General features: G+C 37.5%; 19 non-coding genes across 19 annotated transcripts; all 19 read right to left on the reverse strand.

Annotated features, from left to right (window-relative positions):
* Window positions 1-511: 511 nt before the first annotated feature.
* On the reverse strand, window positions 512-630 carry LOC141307352 (5S ribosomal RNA). Its single transcript, XR_012346305.1, has one exon. It is a non-coding gene; the product is annotated as a 5S ribosomal RNA (ribosomal RNA).
* Window positions 631-714: 84 nt separating this feature from the next.
* On the reverse strand, window positions 715-833 carry LOC141305619 (5S ribosomal RNA). Its single transcript, XR_012344584.1, has one exon. It is a non-coding gene; the product is annotated as a 5S ribosomal RNA (ribosomal RNA).
* An 801-nt stretch (window positions 834-1634) lies between these two features.
* Window positions 1635-1753, reverse strand: LOC141307714 (5S ribosomal RNA). Its single transcript, XR_012346665.1, has one exon. It is a non-coding gene; the product is annotated as a 5S ribosomal RNA (ribosomal RNA).
* A 1579-nt stretch (window positions 1754-3332) lies between these two features.
* LOC141306585 (5S ribosomal RNA) lies at window positions 3333-3451 on the reverse strand. The gene has a single exon (XR_012345544.1). It is a non-coding gene; the product is annotated as a 5S ribosomal RNA (ribosomal RNA).
* A 6601-nt stretch (window positions 3452-10052) lies between these two features.
* Window positions 10053-10171, reverse strand: LOC141305652 (5S ribosomal RNA). The gene has a single exon (XR_012344615.1). It is a non-coding gene; the product is annotated as a 5S ribosomal RNA (ribosomal RNA).
* A 753-nt stretch (window positions 10172-10924) lies between these two features.
* LOC141305653 (5S ribosomal RNA) lies at window positions 10925-11043 on the reverse strand. The gene has a single exon (XR_012344617.1). It is a non-coding gene; the product is annotated as a 5S ribosomal RNA (ribosomal RNA).
* An 84-nt stretch (window positions 11044-11127) lies between these two features.
* On the reverse strand, window positions 11128-11246 carry LOC141306528 (5S ribosomal RNA). Its single transcript, XR_012345487.1, has one exon. It is a non-coding gene; the product is annotated as a 5S ribosomal RNA (ribosomal RNA).
* Window positions 11247-11999: 753 nt separating this feature from the next.
* On the reverse strand, window positions 12000-12118 carry LOC141305654 (5S ribosomal RNA). The gene has a single exon (XR_012344618.1). It is a non-coding gene; the product is annotated as a 5S ribosomal RNA (ribosomal RNA).
* Window positions 12119-12202: 84 nt separating this feature from the next.
* On the reverse strand, window positions 12203-12321 carry LOC141306529 (5S ribosomal RNA). The gene has a single exon (XR_012345488.1). It is a non-coding gene; the product is annotated as a 5S ribosomal RNA (ribosomal RNA).
* Window positions 12322-13074: 753 nt separating this feature from the next.
* LOC141307377 (5S ribosomal RNA) lies at window positions 13075-13193 on the reverse strand. The gene has a single exon (XR_012346330.1). It is a non-coding gene; the product is annotated as a 5S ribosomal RNA (ribosomal RNA).
* Window positions 13194-14613: 1420 nt separating this feature from the next.
* Window positions 14614-14732, reverse strand: LOC141305577 (5S ribosomal RNA). Its single transcript, XR_012344542.1, has one exon. It is a non-coding gene; the product is annotated as a 5S ribosomal RNA (ribosomal RNA).
* An 84-nt stretch (window positions 14733-14816) lies between these two features.
* Window positions 14817-14935, reverse strand: LOC141307734 (5S ribosomal RNA). Its single transcript, XR_012346685.1, has one exon. It is a non-coding gene; the product is annotated as a 5S ribosomal RNA (ribosomal RNA).
* Window positions 14936-15738: 803 nt separating this feature from the next.
* On the reverse strand, window positions 15739-15857 carry LOC141307378 (5S ribosomal RNA). The gene has a single exon (XR_012346331.1). It is a non-coding gene; the product is annotated as a 5S ribosomal RNA (ribosomal RNA).
* A 1420-nt stretch (window positions 15858-17277) lies between these two features.
* LOC141305578 (5S ribosomal RNA) lies at window positions 17278-17396 on the reverse strand. The gene has a single exon (XR_012344543.1). It is a non-coding gene; the product is annotated as a 5S ribosomal RNA (ribosomal RNA).
* Window positions 17397-17480: 84 nt separating this feature from the next.
* LOC141307735 (5S ribosomal RNA) lies at window positions 17481-17599 on the reverse strand. Its single transcript, XR_012346686.1, has one exon. It is a non-coding gene; the product is annotated as a 5S ribosomal RNA (ribosomal RNA).
* Window positions 17600-18400: 801 nt separating this feature from the next.
* Window positions 18401-18519, reverse strand: LOC141307727 (5S ribosomal RNA). Its single transcript, XR_012346678.1, has one exon. It is a non-coding gene; the product is annotated as a 5S ribosomal RNA (ribosomal RNA).
* Window positions 18520-18603: 84 nt separating this feature from the next.
* On the reverse strand, window positions 18604-18722 carry LOC141307459 (5S ribosomal RNA). Its single transcript, XR_012346413.1, has one exon. It is a non-coding gene; the product is annotated as a 5S ribosomal RNA (ribosomal RNA).
* A 1622-nt stretch (window positions 18723-20344) lies between these two features.
* On the reverse strand, window positions 20345-20463 carry LOC141307740 (5S ribosomal RNA). The gene has a single exon (XR_012346687.1). It is a non-coding gene; the product is annotated as a 5S ribosomal RNA (ribosomal RNA).
* Window positions 20464-20547: 84 nt separating this feature from the next.
* LOC141306741 (5S ribosomal RNA) lies at window positions 20548-20666 on the reverse strand. The gene has a single exon (XR_012345699.1). It is a non-coding gene; the product is annotated as a 5S ribosomal RNA (ribosomal RNA).
* Window positions 20667-22831: the final 2165 nt, after the last annotated feature.

Consider the following 22831-nt stretch of genomic DNA (forward strand, 5'->3'; position numbering starts at 1 on the left):
AAACTAGGTAAACTCTGTTAAAAGAATACAGTTCATTTGTCCATACCCTAAAAACAGGTAAACTCTGTTAAAAGAATACAGTTCATTTGTCCATACCCTAAAAACAGTCCAAGAACCCCAGTGTGTTGATAAGTCCAATGTGAGTGTCCACCAGTGTATATACAATCCACAGAAAGTGTAATCCAAAGTTTGCAGGTGGTGAATGGAAAGGTGAGCTCTAAAATTAGCAACTCCTCAATCCAACAGTTTGGTGACTGTCCTTTGTTTGTCATGCTGCTCTCTTATACAGTTGTACTTCCTGCTTCCTGTCATGTGTCTAGTCACATGACAGGCCAACCATCCATTTATTAAAGACACATACACTTAAAATGTTAAGAGTAATAAAATGGCCTAAAAAACATGTAAAACACTTAAAACTCTATAATACATGTAAATGATTGTAATAAATAGAGCGGTAAAACACGTCTTTCTAAAAGCCAGCATATTATATAAATAGTGAAGAAAAGGCAAAAGCTTACAGCACCTGGTATTCCCAGGCGGTCTCCCATCCAAGTACTAACCAGGCCCGACGCTGCTTAGCTTCCGAGATCAGATGAGATCGGGCGCTCTCAGCGCGGTATGGCCATAAGCGAGGGCTGCTCCAAAAAGTGGGCTATTTAAAGATCAGCCTCCGTAAAAGCCAGCATATTATATAAATAGTGAAGAAAAGGCAAAAGCTTACAGCACCTGGTATTCCCAGGCGGTCTCCCATCCAAGTACTAACCAGGCCCGACGCTGCTTAGCTTCCGAGATCAGACGAGATCGGGCGCTCTCAGCGCGGTATTGCCATAAGCTAGGGCTGCTTCAAAAAGTGGGCTATTTAAAGATCAGCCTCCGTAAAAGCCAGCATATTATATAAATAGTGAAGAAAAGGCAAAAGCTTACAGCACCTGGTATTCCCAGGCGGTCTCCCATAAAAGTGTAACAATCGGCCTTATCAGCCGAGTTACAAGACTAAAATGGGGTCCGATTTAACTGTGAGAGATGACTAGTGGTTAAAAGAATGAGACATAAAAGAAAATTGGTTTAAATAGATTTGGTGTATTTACAAGGTTCACATAAAAGACTTTAAAACAACACGATAAAACTAGGTAAACTCTGTTAAAAGAATACAGTTCATTTGTCCATACCCTAAAAACAGGTAAACTCTGTTAAAAGAATACAGTTCATTTGTCCATACCCTAAAAACAGTCCAAGAACCCCAGTGTGTTGATAAGTCCAATGTGAGTGTCCACCAGTGTATATACAATCCACAGAAAGTGTAATCCAAAGTTTGCAGGTGGTGAATGGAAAGGTGAGCTCTAAAATTAGCAACTCCTCAATCCAACAGTTTGGTGACTGTCCTTTGTTTGTCATGCTGCTCTCTTATACAGTTGTACTTCCTGCTTCCTGTCATGTGTCTAGTCACATGACAGGCCAACCATCCATTTATTAAAGACACATACACTTAAAATGTTAAGAGTAATAAAATGGCCTAAAAAACATGTAAAACACTTAAAACTCTATAATACATGTAAATGATTGTAATAAATAGAGCGGTAAAACACGTCTTTCTAAAAGCCAGCATATTATATAAATAGTGAAGAAAAGGCAAAAGCTTACAGCACCTGGTATTCCCAGGCGGTCTCCCATCCAAGTACTAACCAGGCCCGACGCTGCTTAGCTTCCGAGATCAGACGAGATCGGGCGCTCTCAGCGCGGTATGGCCATAAGCGAGAGCTGCTCCAAAAAGTGGGCTATTTAAAGATCAGCCTCCGTAAAAGCCAGCATATTATATAAATAGTGAAGAAAAGGCAAAAGCTTACAGCACCTGGTATTCCCAGTCCAAGAACCCCAGTGTGTTGATAAGTCCAATGTGAGTGTCCACCAGTGTATATACAATCCACAGAAAGTGTAATCCAAAGTTTGCAGGTGGTGAATGGAAAGGTGAGCTCTAAAATTAGCAACTCCTCAATCCAACAGTTTGGTGACTGTCCTTTGTTTGTCATGCTGCTCTCTTATACAGTTGTACTTCCTGCTTCCTGTCATGTGTCTAGTCACATGACAGGCCAACCATCCATTTATTAAAGACACATACACTTAAAATGTTAAGAGTAATAAAATGGCCTAAAAAACATGTAAAACACTTAAAACTCTATAATACATTTAAATGATTGTAATAAATAGAGCGGTAAAACACGTCTTTCTAAAAGCCAGCATATTATATAAATAGTGAAGAAAAGGCAAAAGCTTACAGCACCTGGTATTCCCAGGTGGTCTCCCATCCAAGTGTAACAATCGGCCTTATCGGCCGAGTTACAAGACTAAAATGGGGTCAGATTTAACTGTGAGAGATGACTAGTGGTTAAAAGAATGAGACATAAAAGAAGATTGGTTTAAATAGATTTGGTTTATTTACAAGGTTCACATAAAAGACTTTAAAACAACACGATAAAATGAGGTAAACGCTGTTAAAAGAATACAGTTCATTTGTCCATACCCTAAAAACAGTCCAAGAATCCCAGTGTGTTGATAAGTCCAATGTGAGTATGGCCGTAAGCGAGGGCTGCTCCAAAAAGTGGGCTATTTAAAGATCAGCCTCCGTAAAAGCCAGCATATTATATAAATAGTGAAGAAAAGGCAAAAGCTTACAGCACCTGGTATTCCCAGGCGGTCTCCCATCCAAGTGTAACAATCGGCCTTATCGGCCGAGTTACAAGACTAAAATGGGGTCAGATTTAACTGTGAGAGATGACTAGTGGTTAAAAGAATGAGACATAAAAGAAGATTGGTTTAAATAGATTTGGTTTATTTACAAGGTTCACATAAAAGACTTTAAAACAACACGTTAAAATGAGGTAAACGCTGTTAAAAGAATACAGTTCATTTGTCCATACCCTAAAAACAGTCCAAGAATCCCAGTGTGTTGATAAGTCCAATGTGAGTGTCCACCGGTGTATATACAATCCACAGAAAGTGTAATCCAAAGTTTGCAGGTGGTGAATGGAAAGGTGAGCTCTAAAATTAGCAACTCCTCAATCCAACAGTTTGGTGACTGTCCTTTGTTTGTCATGCTGCTCTCTTATACAGTTGTACTTCCTGCTTCCTGTCATGTGTCTAGTCACATGGCAGGCCAACCATCCATTTTTTAAAGACACACACTCACTTAAAATGTTAAGAGTAATAAAATGGCCTAAAAAACATGTAAAACACTTAAAACTCTATAATACATTTAAATGATTGTAATAAATAGAGCGGTAAAACACGTCTTTCTAAAAGCCAGCATATTATATAAATAGTGAAGAAAAGGCAAAAGCTTACTGCACCTGGTATTCCCAGGCGGTCTCCCATCCAAGTACTAACCAGGCCCGACGCTGCTTAGCTTCCGAGATCAGATGAGATCGGGCGCTCTCAGCGCGGTATGGCCATAAGCGAGGGCTGCTCCAAAAAGTGGGCTATTTAAAGATCAGCCTCCGTAAAAGCCAGCATATTATATAAATAGTGAAGAAAAGGCAAAAGCTTACAGCACCTGGTATTCCCAGGCGGTCTCCCATCCAAGTACTAACCAGGCCCGACGCTGCTTAGCTTCCGAGATCAGACGAGATCGGGCGCTCTTTTTTTTTTTTTTTTTTTTTTAATTTATTTATTTATTTAAAACATGTTAATACATTTTAAAAACAGTCTGAATCACATTCTGGCAACAATACATTAAATCGAAACCATGTCATTTCAATAAATGGGTTATCATTTACAAAAATTTTGACAAAAACATCTTTCTCTTCATTCATATTACAGTAATCAAACAAAACATTTAAAATAAAACACATCTTCACCTTAAAAAGTTTGCACACAGGTATTTTTGTTTTCTTTTGTTTGACAAAATTTCTTCTGCTCCAAATTACAAATCTAGCAATGGTTAATATCAAATTTAAAAAACACACATTCTTAAAATTACCTTTAGAACCAAATAAAAACATTGTTTCCCATTCTTCATCAATACATCTTTGTTCTACTCCCAATTTACTTGTCATTTCTTTTAATTTTTTTATAAAACATTTTAACCCTGTGCATTTAAAAAAAATATGTATCAATCCTTCATCTTCCCTATTACATACCTTGCATATTGCATCACTTGCCATTCCAAATTTACACAGTCTCATTTCACTTAATAAACAATTATGTCTTAAAATATAATCAAAGTTTTCTAAAATTGGACTTTTCCACCAAGCTCTTAGATTTTTCCATATTTTCTTAGTTTCCATACTTGGGTACAATCTTTGCCAATATCCTTCTGCTTTTGGTGTGATAAAAACATCTTCACATAAACAAGAATAAAACATCTTTAAAATACCATCTTTAAAAGCATGCTGTTTGTCATTACTTTTAAAATCAATCATCATTCCATCATTACCTTTTGTTTCTTCTGTACCTTCTATAATATTTATCCATTCTTCCGGTATTACTTCTTTCATTTGTTTGTATTGTTTTTCTAAGACTGTTTTAGTTTCATTGTCATAATTTTCTACAATTGCGTCTCTTATTACTTGCACCGGTACAAAACCAGGTATCACTTCATACAAAATATCTTTTATTTGCTTTATCCCCGCATAAAACCATTTTTTATAAAAAATGGTATCATTTCCCTTTTTAATTTGATTATTTAAAAACAATGGTTGTCTTAAAATCTCTTCCCTGGTAAAAGACGTACAAACAACATGCTTTCTAAAATCACCCCATGCTTTTACAACCTCTTTATAAAACTCTGGTATTCCGTTCATCATGTTTTCTTTTAGCTTCATCCATAAAACATCATCTCCCATTTTTCCACATTTATTTAAAAAATAGTTCATTACACCCTTCCACGCATATTTCCCATGTTTCCAGTATTTATTAACAGTTTTTATTCTTATACTTTTCATTCTTATTAATGGATCTATTAGTCCCAACCCTCCTTCCTCCACCTTTCCAATTAGAGTGTCATAAGCAATTTTCGATGGTTTCCCCTCCCATAAAAAGTTTAAAACAATAGATTTGATTTTTTTATACACCCATATAGGCAAACTCACAGAACCCAATACATACCACATTTTTGATAAAAACAAAGAATTAATAACTAAAACCTTCCCTTTTAAAAATAATCCTCTTAATTTCCAGAAATTTAATCTCTTCTCCATTCCTTTTAAAACCTCCTCCCATACCACTTCTCTTATTTCATTTTCATTTTCTCCAACCCTTATACCTAAAATTTTCATACTCTTCTTTTCTTCCTTAAATTGCATTTTATTCAGCAGATCATTCGGTAATCCAATTTTCATGTATGTAGTTTTTTCTTTATTAACTTTTGCCCCTGTTCCTTTACAATATCTTTCTAAAACTCCCATTGCTTTATCCATACTTTTAATATCTTTTACAAACAATGTCGTGTCATCTGCATATTGAAATATTTTTTGTTCTGATTCTTCTCCTTTTATGCGTATTCCTTTTATGTTCTTTTCCTGGTCTACTGCCAGTCCTAAAGCTTCAGATACTAAAGTGTATAATAATGCTGACATAGGACACCCTTGTCTGATTGATCTCGTTATTTTAAAATCTTTAGTTAAAAAACCATTCACTTTTACACAACTACTTATATCTGTATATAAACATTTTATCCATTTTAAAAAATTCTCCCCAAAACCAAATCTCTCCATCACATGTATCAAGTATTTGTGTTCAACTCTATCAAAAGCCTTTTCTAAATCCACACTTATTATATATCCTGTTTCTTTCTCCTCCTTCATGTACCATATCATATCTCTTATATTGTTAATGACATCAGTAATATCTCTTTTTAGAACAGCATATGCTTGATTTGTAGTAATTATATTTGGTACTACTATTTTCAATCGATTGGCTAAAATTTTGGCTAATATTTTATAATCTGTATTCAACATGCTTAGTGGTCTGTAGTTTTTCAGGTCTCTCTTATCACCTTTTTTCTTGTAAATTATTTTCACCATACCTTTCTTCATACTATTCGATAAATTCCCTTTTTTAAAATTATCTATAAATATTTCATTTAAAATTGGACATAACACATCTTTAAAAACCTTATAAAATTCAGCTGTTAATCCATCTATTCCTGGACTTTTACCATTTTTCAGTTGATCAATTGCAATTCCTATTTCTAATTCCGTAATCTCACTCTCACACATTTCTTTGTCTCCCTCATTAACTTTAACCTGTATTTTACTTAATACAAATTCCTCATCTTCTAAAACTATCTCATTTTTGGTAAATAAATGCTTATAGAATTCTCTGACTTCTTCCAAAATTCCTGTTTTATCTTCTACAATCCTCGCATCTTCTGTTTTAATACTTTTTATTATATCTGCTCTCTGTCTTGTTTTTTCTAATTCATAAAAATATTTCGTACTTCTTTCTCCTTCTACAATGTCTTTCGCCCTACTTCTTATTATTGCTCCTTTACACTTCTCTTCTTCTATTTTCTTTAATTCTTCCTGTAATTCTATTATCTTATCAATATTTTCATCATGCTCATTTACTTTCCTCATTTCTTCATCCCACTCTTTTTTGATCTTATTTTCTTTCATCTTTTTGACTTTTTGCCATTTGTTTGAATATTCCATTGAGAATTTTTTTATTCTTTTTTTTAGAATGTCCCACCAAAACCCTTTTTCCATTTCATACATTTCCTCATTTACACTATTAATTATTATACTTTCTATTTCCATTCTGTATATTTCATTTTTTAGAAGTTCTGCATTTAATATCCACACCCCTGGTCCTTTATCAGCCTCATTAAAATTCATCAATATCCATAAAAAATCATGATCACTCTCACTATAATTTTTGTAAGACGCCTTAGTGACATAATATGCTTCCTTTTTCTTACATAAAAATAAGTCTATTCTACTTTGCTTTAGAACTCTGTCAACAATTTGTCTTCTTGAATATTCTCTTTTCATACCATTCCTCTCTCTCCACACATCCACCATATTATATTTCTCCATTATGTTATGTAGTTCATTCCTCCCTCTATCTCTTCTAAATCCCATTGAATCATCTACATCAATTCTCTGTATTACAGTGTTAAAATCCCCTAACACCATAATGTTGTCATGTTTTTCTATTAACTCATTCATATCCCTGTAAAAATTAAATTTATCTCTTTCATCATTTGGTGCATGTATATTACACACTTTCATTTCTTTTCCATTACACACAAATTTAACAATTATTATTCTTCCCTTTGTGTCTTTATAATCTATATTTACTTCTTCAAATACTCCTTTTCTTATTAAGATAGCTACCCCTCTCTTCCTTTCCATATCACAGTTACTATATATTTCTCCGTTCCATAATTTTCTAATTTCATCACTTATTTTATCTTCCCATTTCGTTTCTTGTAAACATAGCACATCACATTTTTTGGTCAGACACATTAATCTTTCAAACTTTTGACATTTGGATAATCCTCTAGCATTCAGCGATACAATTGATATAGAGCTCATTAAAGAAAAGATTGGAAAAACCAAAAACCACCATTCAATCCGTTTCATTGTCTTTCAAAAAAGTATTTTTTACTTCACCCATTTCAGCTTTCCTCCTCTCCAGTCTTTCCTTTTGCTCTTCTCTTCTTATCTTCTGCCTTTTAAGAACCTGTTGAATGTCTAAGCCATCTTTTCTTGTTTTTACACATCTATTCAGTCTTTCTTTTCCTTTGTTTTCCATTCCACGAATTTCCCCCCCATTGTCTGCTCCTCTTACCTCAGTCAGTGTCTTTATTCCCTTATCCTCAGCTTTTTCTTTTTCTTGTCCTTTTTCGTAGTCCAGTTCATTAGTGTCCACATCGTCCTGTTCCTTAGAAAATCCTTCTTTAATCAAATTTATATCCTCTTTGTTCGCTCCTCCTCCCATCTCCATTCCTTGTTCTTCATCTTCCTTCTTTTCTTTATTCTCATCTATGTTGTTGTTCTCCTCTTCCTCGTCATCTTGTTTCTCGTCCTCTCCTTGCGTCTGCCTTTGTGAGTCATTTAACCTCTCAATTGTTGTAACTCCCATTACCTCTTGTATTTCCATTCCTGGATCTTCATTTTCCTCGTCTTCTATCTCGCATCTGCATCTTAACATTGTCTTTTGGCAGCCTTGGCACCGCGGGACTTTACAGTCTCGCGCATAATGCCCCTGCTCAAGACAATTTCTGCATGTGAATTGTGGGCAGTCCTTTTTTTCATGCTCCGGACTTACACAGATCCTGCATGTCTTCACTTGATTATCGTGAATCACTCTGAAGTACTGCACTCCTTCTTCAGTCCTGAAGCTTGTGTTGTATGGTAAAGACGTCACCTCTTGTGGAAACTTTACCCTCAAAAATCGTGTTCCGTCTGCCACCGTTGTCCCGGGATGATATCTTCTTCTTAGTGGTAGAATGGGAGTTACACCCCAATTGATTAGTTTTTGACTGATTTCCTCATCTTCTATATAGCTGGGCAGACTCAAGAAAGACACCATTCTTTCTGTTGCACACAATTTCCTTATCTCACATTCTTGTCCGTTTATCATTATTCCATTCAACAGCAAATCACAGTCCATCTCACTTTCCATAGTCATTTCAAAATCATAATTATTTTTTCTTCTCAGTCCGATCAATTTTCCCATTCCAACTTTCTCTTCAACTGCTTTAATTATCATTAGTATTGTTATATTTTCTATATCTTTAACAGTCATTGTTAATGTTGCTTCTTTCTTGTATTCCCTCTGATACCTTGTTTGTTTGCTTAATTTCTGTATCATTTGTTGTCGTTGAGATAAAACATTTCTTTTTTCTCCAACTTCTTTCTCAATTCCAATACCTTCAGTTGATTGTAGATCTCCTTTCCGTTCTTGTCCAGTTGTTTTTCTTTCTTGTTTCCTCCTTGAAACCACCGTCGCCCACGTTTCATTATTGTTTTCTCCATGTCTTTCATTTATATTCCTTTCAGTTATGTCTGCAACAAATCCTGGTTCCGCATTTCCCATCTCATGTTGTTTTACCAGTCCGTGTTCTTTGTCCATTAAATCCATATTTTGGTTGTCTCAAACCCCAAACAGAAAGACCTGTTTGGGGTTAAAAAAAAACCTTCCTCAAAAAAAACTTCTTCTAACTAAAAAACAAACAAAATAAATGTGAAAAAACACCCAGAAAAACGGTGAGCCTATCTCACCTACTGCACACTACAAACTGCCAACTCACTTCCTGTTTGCTCTCTAGCGCCTCAGGTGGGGGTATGGCCGTAAGCTAGGGCTGCTTCAAAAAGTGGGCTATTTAAAGATCAGCCTCCGTAAAAGCCAGCATATTATATAAATAGTGAAGAAAAGGCAAAAGCTTACAGCACCTGGTATTCCCAGGCGGTCTCCCATAAAAGTGTAACAATCGGCCTTATCAGCCGAGTTACAAGACTAAAATGGGGTCAGATTTAACTGTGAGAGATGACTAGTGGTTAAAAGAATGAGACATAAAAGAAGATTGGTTTAAATAGATTTGGTGTATTTACAAGGTTCACATAAAAGACTTTAAAACAACACGATAAAACTAGGTAAACGCTGTTAAAAGAATACAGTTCATTTGTCCATACCCTAAAAACAGTCCAAGAATCCCAGTGTGTTGATAAGTCCAATGTGAGTGTCCACCGGTGTATATACAATCCACAGAAAGTGTAATCCAAAGTTTGCAGGTGGTGAATGGAAAGGTGAGCTCTAAAATTAGCAACTCCTCAATCCAACAGTTTGGTGACTGTCCTTTGTTTGTCATGCTGCTCTCTTATACAGTTGTACTTCCTGCTTTCTGTCATGTGTCTAGTCACATGGCAGGCCAACCATCCATTTTTTAAAGACACACACTCACTTAAAATGTTAAGAGTAATAAAATGGCCTAAAAAACATGTAAAACACTTAAAACTCTATAATACATTTAAATGATTGTAATAAATAGAGCGGTAAAACACGTCTTTCTAAAAGCCAGCATATTATATAAATAGTGAAGAAAAGGCAAAAGCTTACAGCACCTGGTATTCCCAGGCGGTCTCCCATCCAAGTACTAAGCAGGCCCGACGCTGCTTAGCTTCCGAGATCAGACGAGATCGGGCGCTCTCAGCGCGGTATGGCCGTAAGCGAGGGCTGCTCCAAAAAGTGGGCTATTTAAAGATCAGCCTCCGTAAAAGCCAGCATATTATATAAATAGTGAAGAAAAGGCAAAAGCTTACAGCACCTGGTATTCCCAGGCGGTCTCCCATCCAAGTGTAACAATCGGCCTTATCAGCCGAGTTACAAGACTAAAATGGGGTCAGATTTAACTGTGAGAGATGACTAGTGGTTAAAAGAATGAGACATAAAAGAAGATTGGTTTAAATAGATTTGGTTTATTTACAAGGTTCACATAAAAGACTTTAAAACAACACGATAAAACGAGGTAAACGCTGTTAAAAGAATACAGTTCATTTGTCCATACCCTAAAAACAGTCCAAGAATCCCAGTGTGTTGATAAGTCCAATGTGAGTGTCCACCGGTGTATATACAATCCACAGAAAGTGTAATCCAAAGTTTGCAGGTGGTGAATGGAAAGGTGAGCTCTAAAATTAGCAACTCCTCAATCCAACAGTTTGGTGACTGTCCTTTGTTTGTCATGCTGCTCTCTTATACAGTTGTACTTCCTGCTTCCTATCATGTGTCTAGTCACATGGCAGGCCAACCATCCATTTTTTAAAGACACACACTCACTTAAAATGTTAAGAGTAATAAAATGGCCTAAAAAACATGTAAAACACTTAAAACTCTATAATACATTTAAATGATTGTAATAAATAGAGCGGTAAAACACGTCTTTCTAAAAGCCAGCATTTTAAATAAATAGTGAAGAAAAGGCAAAAGCTTACAGCACCTGGTATTCCCAGGCGGTCTCCCATCCAAGTACTAAGCAGGCCCGACGCTGCTTAGCTTCCGAGATCAGACGAGATCGGGCGCTCTCAGCGCGGTATGGCCGTAAGCCAGGGCTGCTCCAAAAAGTGGGCTATTTAAAGATCAGCCTCCGTAAAAGCCAGCATATTATATAAATAGTGAAGAAAAGGCAAAAGCTTACAGCACCTGGTATTCCCAGGCGGTCTCCCATCCAAGTACTAAACAGGCCCGACGCTGTTTAGCTTCCGAGATCAGACGAGATCGGGCGCTCTCAGCGCGGTATGGCCGTAAGCGAGGGCTGCTCCAAAAAGTGGGCCATTTAAAGATCAGCCTCCGTAAAAGCCAGCATATTATATAAATAGTGAAGAAAAGGCAAAAGCTTACAGCACCTGGTATTCCCAGGCGGTCTCCCATCCAAGTGTAACAATCGGCCTTATCGGCCGAGTTACAAGACTAAAATGGGGTCAGATTTAACTGTGAGAGATGACTAGTGGTTAAAAGAATGAGACATAAAAGAAGATTGGTTTAAATAGATTTGGTTTATTTACAAGGTTCACATAAAAGACTTTAAAACAACACGATAAAACGAGGTAAACGCTGTTAAAAGAATACAGTTCATTTGTCCATACCCTAAAAACAGTCCAAGAATCCCAGTGTGTTGATAAGTCCAATGTGAGTGTCCACCAGTGTATATACAATCCACAGAAAGTGTAATCCAAAGTTTGCAGGTGGTGAATGGAAAGGTGAGCTCTAAAATTAGCAACTCCTCAATCCAACAGTTTGGTGACTGTCCTTTGTTTGTCATGCTGCTCTCTTATACAGTTGTACTTCCTGCTTCCTATCATGTGTCTAGTCACATGGCAGGCCAACCATCCATTTTTTAAAGACACACACTCACTTAAAATGTTAAGAGTAATAAAATGGCCTAAAAAACATGTAAAACACTTAAAACTCTATAATACATTTAAATGATTGTAATAAATAGAGCGGTAAAACACGTCTTTCTAAAAGCCAGCATTTTAAATAAATAGTGAAGAAAAGGCAAAAGCTTACAGCACCTGGTATTCCCAGGCGGTCTCCCATCCAAGTACTAAGCAGGCCCGACGCTGCTTAGCTTCCGAGATCAGACGAGATCGGGCGCTCTCAGCGCGGTATGGCCGTAAGCCAGGGCTGCTCCAAAAAGTGGGCTATTTAAAGATCAGCCTCCGTAAAAGCCAGCATATTATATAAATAGTGAAGAAAAGGCAAAAGCTTACAGCACCTGGTATTCCCAGGCGGTCTCCCATCCAAGTACTAAACAGGCCCGACGCTGTTTAGCTTCCGAGATCAGACGAGATCGGGCGCTCTCAGCGCGGTATGGCCGTAAGCGAGGGCTGCTCCAAAAAGTGGGCCATTTAAAGATCAGCCTCCGTAAAAGCCAGCATATTATATAAATAGTGAAGAAAAGGCAAAAGCTTACAGCACCTGGTATTCCCAGGCGGTCTCCCATCCAAGTGTAACAATCGGCCTTATCGGCCGAGTTACAAGACTAAAATGGGGTCAGATTTAACTGTGAGAGATGACTAGTGGTTAAAAGAATGAGACATAAAAGAAGATTGGTTTAAATAGATTTGGTTTATTTACAAGGTTCACATAAAAGACTTTAAAACAACACGATAAAACGAGGTAAACGCTGTTAAAAGAATACAGTTCATTTGTCCATACCCTAAAAACAGTCCAAGAATCCCAGTGTGTTGATAAGTCCAATGTGAGTGTCCACCGGTGTATATACAATCCACAGAAAGTGTAATCCAAAGTTTGTAGGTGGTGAATGGAAAGGTGAGCTCTAAAATTAGCAACTCCTCAATCCAACAGTTTGGTGACTGTCCTTTGTTTGTCATGCTGCTCTCTTATACAGTTGTACTTCCTGCTTTCTGTCATGTGTCTAGTCACATGGCAGGCCAACCATCCATTTTTTAAAGACACACACTCACTTAAAATGTTAAGAGTAATAAAATGGCCTAAAAAACATGTAAAACACTTAAAACTCTATAATACATTTAAATGATTGTAATAAATAGAGCGGTAAAACACGTCTTTCTAAAAGCCAGCATATTATATAAATAGTGAAGAAAAGGCAAAAGCTTACAGCACCTGGTATTCCCAGGCGGTCTCCCATCCAAGTACTAAGCAGGCCCGACGCTGCTTAGCTTCCGAGATCAGACGAGATCGGGCTCTCTCAGCGCGGTATGGCCGTAAGCGAGGGCTGCTCCAAAAAGTGGGCTATTTAAAGATCAGCCTCCGTAAAAGCCAGCATATTATATAAATAGTGAAGAAAAGGCAAAAGCTTACAGCACCTGGTATTCCCAGGCGGTCTCCCATCCAAGTGTAACAATCGGCCTTATCGGCCGAGTTACAAGGCTAAAATGGGGTCAGATTTAACTGTGAGAGATGACTAGTGGTTAAAAAAATGAGACATAAAAGAAGATTGGTTTAAATAGATTTGGTTTATTTACAAGGTTCACATAAAAGACTTTAAAACAACACGATAAAATGAGGTAAACGCTGTTAAAAGAATACAGTTCATTTGTCCATACCCTAAAAACAGTCCAAGAATCCCAGTGTGTTGATAAGTCCAATGTGAGTGTCCACCGGTGTATATACAATCCACAGAAAGTGTAATCCAAAGTTTGCAGGTGGTGAATGGAAAGGTGAGCTCTAAAATTAGCAACTCCTCAATCCAACAGTTTGGTGACTGTCCTTTGTTTGTCATGCTGCTCTCTTATACAGTTGTACTTCCTGCTTCCTGTCATGTGTCTAGTCACATGGCAGGCCAACCATCCATTTTTTAAAGACACACACTCACTTAAAATGTTAAGAGTAATAAAATGGCCTAAAAAACATGTAAAACACTTAAAACTCTATAATACATTTAAATGATTGTAATAAATAGAGCGGTAAAACACGTCTTTCTAAAAGCCAGCATATTATATAAATAGTGAAGAAAAGGCAAAAGCTTACAGCACCTGGTATTCCCAGGCGGTCTCCCATCCAAGTGTAACAATCGGCCTTATCGGCCGAGTTACAAGACTAAAATGGGGTCAGATTTAACTGTGAGAGATGACTAGTGGTTAAAAGAATGAGACATAAAAGAAGATTGGTTTAAATAGATTTGGTTTATTTACAAGGTTCACATAAAAGACTTTAAAACAACACGATAAAATGAGGTAAACGCTGTTAAAAGAATACAGTTCATTTGTCCATACCCTAAAAACAGTCCAAGAATCCCAGTGTGTTGATAAGTCCAATGTGAGTTTCCACCGGTGTATATACAATCCACAGAAAGTGTAATCCAAAGTTTGCAGGTGGTGAATGGAAAGGTGAGCTCTAAAATTAGCAACTCCTCAATCCAACAGTTTGGTGACTGTCCTTTGTTTGTCATGCTGCTCTCTTATACAGTTGTACTTCCTGCTTCCTGTCATGTGTCTAGTCACATGACAGGCCAACCATCCATTTATTAAAGAAACATACACTTAAAATGTTAAGAGTAATAAAATGGCCTAAAAAACATGTAAAACACTTAAAACTCTATAATACATGTAAATGATTGTAATAAATAGAGCGGTAAAACACGTCTTTCTAAAAGCCAGCATATTATATAAATAGTGAAGAAAAGGCAAAAGCTTACAGCACCTGGTATTCCCAGGCGGTCTCCCATCCAAGTACTAACCAGGCCCGACGCTGCTTAGCTACCGAGATCAGACGAGATCGGGCGCTCTCAGCGCGGTATGGCCATAAGCGAGGGCTGCTCCAAAAAGTGGGCTATTTAAAGATCAGCCTCCGTAAAAGCCAGCATATTATATAAATAGTGAAGAAAAGGCATAAGATTTCAGCACCTGGTATTCCCAGGCGGTCTCCCATCCAAGTACTAAGCAGGGCCGACGCTGCTTAGCTTCCGAGATCAGACGAGATCGGGCGCTCTCAGCGCGGTATGGCCGTAAGTGAGGGCTGCTCCAAAAAGTGGGCTATTTAAAGATCAGCCTCCGTAAAAGCCAGCATATTATATAAATAGTGAAGAAAAGGCAAAAGCTTACAGCACCTGGTATTCCCAGGCGGTCTCCCATAAAAGTGTAACAATCGGCCTTATCAGCCGAGTTACAAGACTAAAATGGGGTCCGATTTAACTGTGAGAGATGACTAGTGGTTAAAAGAATGAGACATAAAAGAAAATTGGTTTAAATAGATTTGGTGTATTTACAAGGTTCACATAAAAGACTTTAAAACAACACGATAAAACTAGGTAAACTCTGTTAAAAGAATACAGTTCATTTGTCCATACCCTAAAAACAGGTAAACTCTGTTAAAAGAATACAGTTCATTTGTCCATACCCTAAAAACAGTCCAAGAACCCCAGTGTGTTGATAAGTCCAATGTGAGTGTCCACCAGTGTATATACAATCCACAGAAAGTGTAATCCAAAGTTTGTAGGTGGTGAATGGAAAGGTGAGCTCTAAAATTAGCAACTCCTCAATCCAACAGTTTGGTGACTGTCCTTTGTTTGTCATGCTGCTCTCTTATACAGTTGTACTTCCTGCTTTCTGTCATGTGTCTAGTCACATGGCAGGCCAACCATCCATTTTTTAAAGACACACACTCACTTAAAATGTTAAGAGTAATAAAATGGCCTAAAAAACATGTAAAACACTTAAAACTCTATAATACATTTAAATGATTGTAATAAATAGAGCGGTAAAACACGTCTTTCTAAAAGCCAGCATATTATATAAATAGTGAAGAAAAGGCAAAAGCTTACAGCACCTGGTATTCCCAGGCGGTCTCCCATCCAAGTACTAAGCAGGCCCGACGCTGCTTAGCTTCCGAGATCAGACGAGATCGGGCTCTCTCAGCGCGGTATGGCCGTAAGCGAGGGCTGCTCCAAAAAGTGGGCTATTTAAAGATCAGCCTCCGTAAAAGCCAGCATATTATATAAATAGTGAAGAAAAGGCAAAAGCTTACAGCACCTGGTATTCCCAGGCGGTCTCCCATCCAAGTGTAACAATCGGCCTTATCGGCCGAGTTACAAGGCTAAAATGGGGTCAGATTTAACTGTGAGAGATGACTAGTGGTTAAAAAAATGAGACATAAAAGAAGATTGGTTTAAATAGATTTGGTTTATTTACAAGGTTCACATAAAAGACTTTAAAACAACACGATAAAATGAGGTAAACGCTGTTAAAAGAATACAGTTCATTTGTCCATACCCTAAAAACAGTCCAAGAATCCCAGTGTGTTGATAAGTCCAATGTGAGTGTCCACCGGTGTATATACAATCCACAGAAAGTGTAATCCAAAGTTTGCAGGTGGTGAATGGAAAGGTGAGCTCTAAAATTAGCAACTCCTCAATCCAACAGTTTGGTGACTGTCCTTTGTTTGTCATGCTGCTCTCTTATACAGTTGTACTTCCTGCTTCCTGTCATGTGTCTAGTCACATGGCAGGCCAACCATCCATTTTTTAAAGACACACACTCACTTAAAATGTTAAGAGTAATAAAATGGCCTAAAAAACATGTAAAACACTTAAAACTCTATAATACATTTAAATGATTGTAATAAATAGAGCGGTAAAACACGTCTTTCTAAAAGCCAGCATATTATATAAATAGTGAAGAAAAGGCAAAAGCTTACAGCACCTGGTATTCCCAGGCGGTCTCCCATCCAAGTGTAACAATCGGCCTTATCGGCCGAGTTACAAGACTAAAATGGGGTCAGATTTAACTGTGAGAGATGACTAGTGGTTAAAAGAATGAGACATAAAAGAAGATTGGTTTAAATAGATTTGGTTTATTTACAAGGTTCACATAAAAGACTTTAAAACAACACGATAAAATGAGGTAAACGCTGTTAAAAGAATACAGTTCATTTGTCCATACCCTAAAAACAGTCCAAGAATCCCAGTGTGTTGATAAGTCCAATGTGAGTTTCCACCGGTGTATATACAATCCACAGAAAGTGTAATCCAAAGTTTGCAGGTGGTGAATGGAAAGGTGAGCTCTAAAATTAGCAACTCCTCAATCCAACAGTTTGGTGACTGTCCTTTGTTTGTCATGCTGCTCTCTTATACAGTTGTACTTCCTGCTTCCTGTCATGTGTCTAGTCACATGACAGGCCAACCATCCATTTATTAAAGAAACATACACTTAAAATGTTAAGAGTAATAAAATGGCCTAAAAAACATGTAAAACACTTAAAACTCTATAATACATGTAAATGATTGTAATAAATAGAGCGGTAAAACACGTCTTTCTAAAAGCCAGCATATTATATAAATAGTGAAGAAAAGGCAAAAGCTTACAGCACCTGGTATTCCCAGGCGGTCTCCCATCCAAGTACTAACCAGGCCCGACGCTGCTTAGCTACCGAGATCAGACGAGATCGGGCGCTCTCAGCGCGGTATGGCCATAAGCGAGGGCTGCTCCAAAAAGTGGGCTATTTAAAGATCAGCCTCCGTAAAAGCCAGCATATTATATAAATAGTGAAGAAAAGGCATAAGATTTCAGCACCTGGTATTCCCAGGCGGTCTCCCATCCAAGTACTAAGCAGGGCCGACGCTGCTTAGCTTCCGAGATCAGACGAGATCGGGCGCTCTCAGCGCGGTATGGCCGTAAGTGAGGGCTGCTCCAAAAAGTGGGCTATTTAAAGATCAGCCTCCGTAAAAGCCAGCATATTATATAAATAGTGAAGAAAAGGCAAAAGCCTACAGCACCTGGTATTCCCAGGCGGTCTCCCATAAAAGTGTAACAATCGGCCTTATCAGCCGAGTTACAAGACTAAAATGGGGTCCGATTTAACTGTGAGAGATGACTAGTGGTTAAAAGAATGAGACATAAAAGAAAATTGGTTTAAATAGATTTGGTGTATTTACAAGGTTCACATAAAAGACTTTAAAACAACACGATAAAACTAGGTAAACTCTGTTAAAAGAATACAGTTCATTTGTCCATACCCTAAAAACAGGTAAACTCTGTTAAAAGAATACAGTTCATTTGTCCATACCCTAAAAACAGTCCAAGAACCCCAGTGTGTTGATAAGTCCAATGTGAGTGTCCACCAGTGTATATACAATCCACAGAAAGTGTAATCCAAAGTTTGCAGGTGGTGAATGGAAAGGTGAGCTCTAAAATTAGCAACTCCTCAATCCAACAGTTTGGTGACTGTCCTTTGTTTGTCATGCTGCTCTCTTATACAGTTGTACTTCCTGCTTCCTGTCATGTGTCTAGTCACATGACAGGCCAACCATCCATTTATTAAAGACACATACACTTAAAATGTTAAGAGTAATAAAATGGCCTAAAAAACATGTAAAACACTTAAAACTCTATAATACATGTAAATGATTGTAATAAATAGAGCGGTAAAACACGTCTTTCTAAAAGCCAGCATATTATATAAATAGTGAAGAAAAGGCAAAAGCTTACAGCACCTGGTATTCCCAGGCGGTCTCCCATCCAAGTACTAACCAGGCCCGACGCTGCTTAGCTTCCGAGATCAGACGAGATCGGGCGCTCTCAGCGCGGTATGGCCATAAGCGAGGGCTGCTCCAAAAAGTGGGCTATTTAAAGATCAGCCTCCGTAAAAGCCAGCATATTATATAAATAGTGAAGAAAAGGCAAAAGCTTACAGCACATGGTATTCCCAGGTGGTCTCCCATCCAAGTACTAACCAGGCCCGACGCTGCTTAGCTTCCGAGATCAGACGAGACCGGGCGCTCTCAGCGCGGTATGGCCATAAGCGAGGGCTGCTCCAAAAAGTGGGCTATTTAAAGATCAGCCTCCGTAAAAGCCAGCATATTATATAAATAGTGAAGAAAAGGCAAAAGCTTACAGCACCTGGTATTCCCAGGCGGTCTCCCATAAAAGTGTAACAATCGGCCTTATCAGCCGAGTTACAAGACTAAAATGGGGTCCGATTTAACTGTGAGAGATGACTAGTGGTTAAAAGAATGAGACATAAAAGAAAATTGGTTTAAATAGATTTGGTGTATTTACAAGGTTCACATAAAAGACTTTAAAACAACACGATAAAACTAGGTAAACTCTGTTAAAAGAATACAGTTCATTTGTCCATACCCTAAAAACAGGTAAACTCTGTTAAAAGAATACAGTTCATTTGTCCATACCCTAAAAACAGTCCAAGAACCCCAGTGTGTTGATAAGTCCAATGTGAGTGTCCACCAGTGTATATACAATCCACAGAAAGTGTAATCCAAAGTTTGCAGGTGGTGAATGGAAAGGTGAGCTCTAAAATTAGCAACTCCTCAATCCAACAGTTTGGTGACTGTCCTTTGTTTGTCATGCTGCTCTCTTATACAGTTGTACTTCCTGCTTCCTGTCATGTGTCTAGTCACATGACAGGCCAACCATCCATTTATTAAAGACACATACACTTAAAATGTTAAGAGTAATAAAATGGCCTAAAAAACATGTAAAACACTTAAAACTCTATAATACATGTAAATGATTGTAATAAATAGAGCGGAAAAACACGTCTTTCTAAAAGCCAGCATATTATATAAATAGTGAAGAAAAGGCAAAAGCGCGGTATGGCCGTAAGCGAGGGCTGCTCCAAAAAGTGGGCTATTTAAAGATCAGCCTCCGTAAAAGCCAGCATATTATATAAATAGTGAAGAAAAGGCAAAAGCTTACAGCACCTGGTATTCCCAGGCGGTCTCCCATAAAAGTGTAACAATCGGCCTTATCAGCCGAGTTACAAGACTAAAATGGGGTCCGATTTAACTGTGAGAGATGACTAGTGGTTAAAAGAATGAGACATAAAAGAAAATTGGTTTAAATAGATTTGGTGTATTTACAAGGTTCACATAAAAGACTTTAAAACAACACGATAAAACTAGGTAAACTCTGTTAAAAGAATACAGTTCATTTGTCCATACCCTAAAAACAGGTAAACTCTGTTAAAAGAATACAGTTCATTTGTCCATACCCTAAAAACAGTCCAAGAACCCCAGTGTGTTGATAAGTCCAATGTGAGTGTCCACCAGTGTATATACAATCCACAGAAAGTGTAATCCAAAGTTTGCAGGTGGTGAATGGAAAGGTGAGCTCTAAAATTAGCAACTCCTCAATCCAACAGTTTGGTGACTGTCCTTTGTTTGTCATGCTGCTCTCTTATACAGTTGTACTTCCTGCTTCCTGTCATGTGTCTAGTCACATGACAGGCCAACCATCCATTTATTAAAGACACATACACTTAAAATGTTAAGAGTAATAAAATGGCCTAAAAAACATGTAAAACACTTAAAACTCTATAATATATGTAAATGATTGTAATAAATAGAGCGGTAAAACACGTCTACCTAAAAGCCAGCATATTATATAAATAGTGAAGAAAAGGCAAAAGCTTACAGCACCTGGTATTCCCAGGCGGTCTCCCATCCAAGTACTAACCAGGCCCGACGCTGCTTAGCTTCCGAGATCAGACGAGATCGGGCGCTCTCAGCGCGGTATGGCCATAAGCGAGGGCTACTCCAAAAAGTGGGCTATTTAAAGATCAGCCTCCGTAAAAGCCAGCATATTATATAAATAGTGAAGAAAAGGCAAAAGCTTACAGCACCTGGTATTCCCAGGCGGTCTCCCATCCAAGTACTAACCAGGCCCGACGCTGCTTAGCTTCCGAGATCAGACAAGATCGGGCGCTCTCAGCGCGGTATGGCCATAAGCGAGGGCTGCTCTAAAAAGTGGGCTATTTAAAGATCAGCCTCCGTAAAAGCCAGCATATTATATAAATAGTGAAGAAAAGGCAAAAGCTTACAGCACCTGGTATTCCCAGGCGGTCTCCCATAAAAGTGTAACAATCGGCCTTATCAGCCGAGTTACAAGACTAAAATGGGGTCCGATTTAACTGTGAGAGATGACTAGTGGTTAAAAGAATGAGACATAAAAGAAAATTGGTTTAAATAGATTTGGTGTATTTACAAGGTTCACATAAAAGACTTTAAAACAACACGATAAAACTAGGTAAACTCTGTTAAAAGAATACAGTTCATTTGTCCATACCCTAAAAACAGGTAAACTCTGTTAAAAGAATACAGTTCATTTGTCCATACCCTAAAAACAGTCCAAGAATCCCAGTGTGTTGATAAGTCCAATGTGAGTGTCCACCAGTGTATATACAATCCACAGAAAGTGTAATCCAAAGTTTGCAGGTGGTGAATGGAAAGGTGAGCTCTAAAATTAGCAACTCCTCAATCCAACAGTTTGGTGACTGTCCTTTGTTTGTCATGCTGCTCTCTTATACAGTTGTACTTCCTGCTTCCTGTCATGTGTCTAGTCACATGAGAGGCCAACCATCCATTTATTAAAGACACATACACTTAAAATGTTAAGAGTAATAAAATGGCCTAAAAAACATGTAAAACACTTAAAACTCTATAATACATTTAAATGATTGTAATAAATAGAGCGGTAAAACACGTCTTTCTAAAAGCCAGCATATTATATAAATAGTGAAGAAAAGGCAAAAGCTTACAGCACCTGGTATTCCCAGGCGGTCTCCCATCCAAGTGTAACAATCGGCCTTATCGGCCGAGTTACAAGACTAAAATGGGGTCAGATTTAACTGTGAGAGATGACTAGTGGTTAAAAGAATGAGACATAAAAGAAGATTGGTTTAAATAGATTTGGTTTATTTACAAGGTTCACATAAAAGACTTTAAAACAACACGATAAAATGAGGTAAACGCTGTTAAAAGAATACAGTTCATTTGTCCATACCCTAAAAACAGTCCAAGAATCCCAGTGTGTTGATAAGTCCAATGTGAGTATGGCCGTAAGCGAGGGCTGCTCCAAAAAGTGGGCTATTTAAAGATCAGCCTCCGTAAAAGCCAGCATATTATATAAATAGTGAAGAAAAGGCAAAAGCTAACAGCACCTGGTATTCCCAGGCGGTCTCCCATCCAAGTACTAACCAGGCCCGACGCTGCTTAGCTTCCGAGATCAGACGAGATCGGGCGCTCTTTTTTTTTTTTTTTTTTTTTTAATTATTTTTTTATTTAAAAAAACATATTACATCACAAAAAGTACAAAATACATTTCACATTTTTTACATATGCAGACATGTACATTAATTCATTCATATTTCTGCCATTTCCATTGCAAACTATTTTCTGAATACTCTACCAATGTGTTTCCTTTTACAAACGTTTCAATAAAATCATCCTCTCTGTCACTCATTAGAAAATATTTCCATATTAAATTCACAGAGTTTTCAATTTTGTTTTTAAACAAAACCCATACATCAACTTTCCTTTTTTCATATTTTGATACATTTCTTCTTAGCCATATTACATTCTTTGCAATTGTTGTCAATAAAGTAAAGACATTCACATTACAACCTTTACCATTGTACCCAAATAAAACCATTTTTTCCCAAGCATTTTGTGTCATATTCTCATTATATTTTTCTTTCAGCATGGATTTTACAATTTTTTTCATTCTTCCCATAAAATCATCCAATTCTTCACAATAAAAAAATAGATGTAATAGACCTTCATCACTTTTCATGCATACCTTACACCTTGCATCTTTTTCTATCCCAATTTTACACAACCTCATTTCTGTTAAAATACCATTATGTCTTAATAAGAAATTAAAATCTTCTAAAATTGGATCCATATATTTCATTCCCACATTTTTCCAAATATCTATTTCATCTACATCATATCTTTCTTTCCAATAGCTGTTTGCCACAGGTTTAGCAAAAGCCCTTTCCCTAAAAACCAAATAAAAATCTTTTACTTTACATTCAAAAAAACACTTATTTTCACCATTTGTCTTTTTTAAATATAGCTCAGGCATGCCTTCATTCTCATCCTTTTCATTTTTTT

The sequence above is a fragment of the Garra rufa genome, unplaced genomic scaffold, assembly GCF_049309525.1.
Source record: "Garra rufa unplaced genomic scaffold, GarRuf1.0 hap1_unplaced_002, whole genome shotgun sequence".
In the NCBI taxonomy this organism is placed as follows: Eukaryota; Metazoa; Chordata; class Actinopteri; order Cypriniformes; family Cyprinidae; genus Garra; species Garra rufa.